This window comes from Pinus tabuliformis, chromosome 7 (genome assembly GCF_031772625.1).
Source record: "Pinus tabuliformis cultivar Carrire ecotype Pingquan chromosome 7, CPIR1, whole genome shotgun sequence".
NCBI classification, from domain to species: domain Eukaryota; kingdom Viridiplantae; phylum Streptophyta; class Pinopsida; order Pinales; family Pinaceae; genus Pinus; species Pinus tabuliformis.
In genome coordinates, this window is record NC_142293.1 from 910,327,749 (window position 1) to 910,333,505 (window position 5,757).

Sequence of the window (5,757 nt, forward strand, 5' to 3'; positions counted from 1 at the left end):
GGCAAGAGAATTTGGGGCTTTGTAAAATTCTTCAGTTATTTGGTTTTTTTAAGTATGACAGTGTTTTGGTAAATATTGTGTCTTACGGGGCACATATTGAAAATCATATTTTTTTGGGGGGAGATATGGAAGATACGATCAAGGAATCGGCAAAACAACCATAAAAAAAAGGAATGACATCAGTCATGGGTCGCAAACCGCAACTGAAGGAATGACATCAGTCATGGGTCTGCAACCACATAACTCAGCTATTGAGGATGAAGTTCATGAAGACAAATTTCATTATTTAGAGTCCAGACAATGAGAAACAGTTTTATGGCCTTGATGAATTGTATGGTTCGAAAGTGGACAATGTCTCTAGTATGTATGAGCCAATGCCTAGTGTTTCCTAGCATGTAGGTGAGTCATCTCATTACAAGGTTGATTGGATTCATGTCTACACACAAATAGAGAGCGATACTTCAGAGCAGAAATTAAGTTTTTCATGTAATTATAAAGAAACAGAACCAGACATGGCTCAAGAAATTGTTGATTCTTCAAACAGCTTTGAACTTGAAGGCATTATTGATGTGTTCGCTAGTTCGGGAATGCCTAGACTCTGTTCTAGTTCCCCACTAGACTCTGTTCTAGTTTGCTATAATGATTTCAATACTCCATTAAACAAGCCCAACCTTACCGATAGTAATGATGTGTTCCTTTTTCAGTTATGGATGAATCTGTTCTTGAAAAAGCAGTCACTGCTGAGGAGACTGTTCAAAATAAAATCAATTCTTAAGACAATACTGATTTGTTTCCTTGTCCAGGTATTATTCTTCAAGAAAAAATATGGGTTTCCTCTGTATTTATAGTAATGATGTGTTTTCTCCACATTTATAAGTGTTTTTACTCCATGAAACACAACCCAGCCACTAAATATGTGCTTGAGCATTGATTAATTGTTAGAGTATGGGTAATCTCCACTTAAGACCACATGGTGAACCACTACCTTTATGTCTCCATATACATAAAGGTGTGCTGCTTTAGAAGAGAACCAATATGCAATAAAGAACCCTAAAATATGCTTGGAAAATGAAAAAACATAAAATAATGTAGAGTACTGGTGGCAAAGAGGGTATAAAAACCCAGAATTATTTTTAACCCTCCAATATAGTTGACTGCACATGGAATAAGTGAATTCATATGAATGAAAATGCAGTAAATGCCCATGAGCTCTGGTTTCATCAATTCATGAGTAAATGTTGGTGTGGGATTAAACCAAATAATGTCAATCTCATGCCTCATACTTCTCAAAAATCCAAGCTACAAATATCATGGCTTTGTATTATACCTATGCGCAGATTTGTGGAGATTTGAGATGTTCAGAGGAGAATCAATCATATTTTCATAACACCCCTCTAGAACCTATTTCATGCTAACGAATTAGAGTCTAGTGCCAAACACATTATCACATATTCAAGCAAAAGATCATCCCAGTGCATCTCCTAGAATGGTAGATATCAAGTAACTCAATGTGGCCATTTATTGCATAGAAGTTGAAATATATAACAATGAGCCAATGGGGTGTGCATTTACATAAAAGGATGAACTCATTTCTCAAAACACACCCAAAGGAACTAGGATTGTTATAATGTTTTATGTTGGCTTAGGTTGCAACACTATCATGTTATAAGACACAATTGCATATAAAAGGTTATACTCCATGGGATACATAAAGAAATTCCTTTTCTTGTCTTAATTAGAAAGGAGACAGTTTTTCATTGACAAGAAAGAATTGTTATTTAGAAAGGAGGCATCATCCAATGAAGTTCGAGATGGTGAAGAATGCACCATACAGTACATTTCAGCTACTTCTATTCAGGAAAATCCCATCTCACTTGTTAATAATGAAACTCACGAGTATGGGTTTAAGAATTCAAATGCAATTGAAAGATATCAAGATCATGTAGTTGAAAAAGAAGAGCAAATTGAACAAGTTTACAAAATTGAAACTCACGATGATGAAGAACAAAAATCACATAAGAATTATAAAAGTAGCCAAAATGATGGTTTTCCCATGTTGTATAATGCAACTTCTTTGAAATTTGGAGATCATCAACTGATTCATTCATCATACGATGAACCTCAAGAAGCTTATGAGAATATTCGAGTTTGAGATGTTGGTCTGCAACCTCATAACTAAGCTATTGAGGATGAAGTTCATGAAGACAAATTTCATTATTCAGAGTCTAGACAATGACAAACAATTTTATGGCCTTGATGAATTGTATGGTTCCAAAGTGGACAGTGTCTGTAGTATGTATGAGCCAATGCCTAGTGGTTCCCAGCATGCAGGTGAGTCATCTCATTACAAGGTTGATTGGATTCGTGTCTACACAGAAATAGAGAGCGATACTTCAAGGCAGAAATTTAGTTGTTCATGTAATTATAAAGAAACAGAACCAGACACAGCTCAGGAAATTGTTGATTCTTCAAACAGTTTTGAAGGCATTATTATGTGTTCGCCAGTTTAGGAATGCCTTGACTCTATTCTAGTTCCCCTAGTATTAATATTAATGATGTGTTCCCTTTACTATAATGATTTCAATACTCCATTAAACAAGCTCAACCTTACCGACAGTAATGATGTGTTCCTTGTTCAGTTATGGATGAATTTGTTCTTGAAAAAGCAGTCACGGCTGAGGAGACTGTTCAAAATAAAATCAATTCTTAAGACAGTACTGATTTGTTCCCTTGTTCACGTATTATTCTTCAGGAAAAAAAATGGGTTTCCTTTGTATTATAGTAATGATGTGTTTTCTCCACATTTATAAGTTTTTTTACTCCATGAAACACAACCCAGCCACTAATGATCTGTTGCAATAATTCTAGAACAAATTAAACGAGCCAGGCTTCTAGATAATAATGATATGTTCCCTTGTTGAGGTATAATTGATTCGATTCTTGAAACAGAAGAAACATTTCAATCGATTTTGTAGACTATAACAATGTGTTCCCTCATCAAGGTATGTATGATTTTGTGAAGATCAAGCCGATGAAAAATGCAGTAAAGAGTATCTTCAAGAAAATCCCATATCACTTGTTAATGATGAAGGTTTAGAGGATGAATTGAATGATTCAAAAACCACTAAAGGGTATCAGGTCTCTGTAGTTGAAAGCGAAGAGCAAATTGAATAGTTTTCCAAGAGTGAAACTCAGAATGCTCAAGAAAGTGTATCTCCTAAGAACTACAATGAGGAAGCTCGAGAGGCTGTGAAGGATGAAGATCATGAAATCAAGTCTTATTTTTCAAACAAGAGCAAAGTGTGTTTTGGACTTGATGAGTTCAATGGTACTCAAAAGGAGGAAGATGAAAACCAACAGATTTATGAGAATGAAGCTTATGAAAGTGAACAAATGGATTGTGGCTCCAAAATTAAAAAACAAACATCAATTTGATGCAGACAATTTGAATGGTGCTCACCAATTCGAACTCCTGCTAAAGGCTTTGTCTCTAGAAAATCTGTCACAGCTAGAATCATATAGTGAAGGTCAACATCCTGGGGAATGCAATGAAGAGGAGTTTTTAGTTCTAAATGATGTTCAGAAATGTCACATCTCACTGGTTAATGATGAAGCCCAAGAAGATAAATTGAGTGATCCCAAAACTAAAGTAGGATATCATGACTCTATATATCAAAGAGAGGAGCATTATGAACCTACTTCGAGGGGGCAACCTCCTTTACATTACACAAATGAACAATTCCTGGATGATACAAATGACAAGGCCTCCTTTCTATATATAGGAGTCTAAGGGGTCATAATATAATCAGAACTGACATAAAAATAATAATGTAAGGGCACAATAATAACAATAGTGGGCTTCTATGTGGCACAATAATAACAATATGGGGACTACATGGGTACAACAATATAATAAGGGGTTTGTACTAATAACAATAAGGGGTTACACTAGTAGTATAGGGGCCTAACACTCAGTGTTGGAATTAAAGCTCCAAAATCAACGACATGTATCGTAGGATAACTATATTAGGGTGCTGACTTGGTATACTCACAAGAGTCTATCCATGGGAAATTGATTCTGATATTGGTCGAAACCTGTTCCAGCTACAGAATAATTAATCTTCAAGACATTTTCATGTGTTTACTTTTGATAATATCTATAACAGGGCATTTGGCATGGAGCCCTACTGCTTGAGTCCAAGCCTTCTGGATGTTCCCTTTACCAAGGAAATAGAGGTTGCGGGGGAGGTAGCTACGCTTAGATTCATGATGCCCAAGTTTGCATAGAGATTCATGAGATGATTAGGGGTAGGCATCGATGTCAAACTCAAATATGCCTTAAAGATCATTGACGAGTTTGTTATGGACATCATTTCCTCGTGCAAGAAACAATTTAGCAGCACCTCCAGAACTATTCATAAGGTGCTTGAGGACTTACTATTTGTGTTCATGAGATCTCGAGACGATTATGGGTTCTTGTATTTTGAAACTTCATTGCGAGATGTTTATTTAAATTTTAGTTTTATTGGCCATGACACAATGCCTGTAGCACTCTCATGGTTTGTTTGGCTTCTCCTTCAACATCCCCACATCAAATATCAAATCGTGGAGGAGATTTATAGAATTTTAGAAGGAAGAAAGTAATTAGAAGGTAATAAGGATCCAAAAATTTCAGTAAACAGGAGTTGAAACAAATACATTATGCACATGCCTATCTCTCCAAGGGGTTGAGCCTCTACCCACCTATTCCAATAAAAATGAAACAATTCTCGGAGGACGTGGTGTTGCCATACGACACAATAGTTAACAAAGGTACGATCATATTTTAAATCATTTACGTGATGGGACAGATGGAAAGCATATGGGGGATAGTAGAATTTATAAGTAATCTAAGTAAGCACCAAGGGATTCGTATAGCATAATTGATAATTACATGATCAAGAATGGATTTTTTAGAGGAAACATTAAGACTACCTTGTACAGAAAGGTAAATGAGCATGGACATATTTTGATTGTTTGCTTGTATGTAATGAGCATGGATAGATTTTTATTGTTTATTTGTATGTGGATGACATGATTTATACCGGTGATCTCGAGTTAGATTAATTTAAAGCAACCATGAAGAAAAAATTGAAATCACAGATCTTGGTCTTATGAAATATTTTCTTGGCATAGAAGTTGAGAAATTCGAGAAGGGAATTTTTATTTCTCAAAATAGATATGCTAAATATTTGTTGAAAACATTGAGGATGGAAAATTGTAAACCTACCCCTACACCATGTATAAAGTTAAGGATGATGAAGGATCAAATTTCAATCCAACTCTAATCAAAATATTGGTTGGCAACCTCACGTGTTTCACAGCTACAAGACCGGATATTATGCAAGGATTTAGTTTGATTTCCAAGTTTATAGAGACTCCAAAAGACTCAAATTGGACAGCGGGAAAAATAATTCTAATATACATAGTAGGAACTACAAATTGTAGCATAATGTATGCAAGGACAGAGAAGAAGGATTTAATTGCATATATAGATAGTGATTTGCATACAATATGGATGATATGAGGAACTCTTTTGGTTATGTCTTCCATCTTAGTTCAAGTGTGATTTCATGGGAATATAAGAAGCATCCTATTGTGACACTTTTGTTAGCAGGAGTAGGATATGTAGTAGCAACATCAACAACATGTCAAGCAGTGTGGTTAAGAACAATATTGGATGGACTCAAGCAGAAACAACAAGGATCAACAACAATA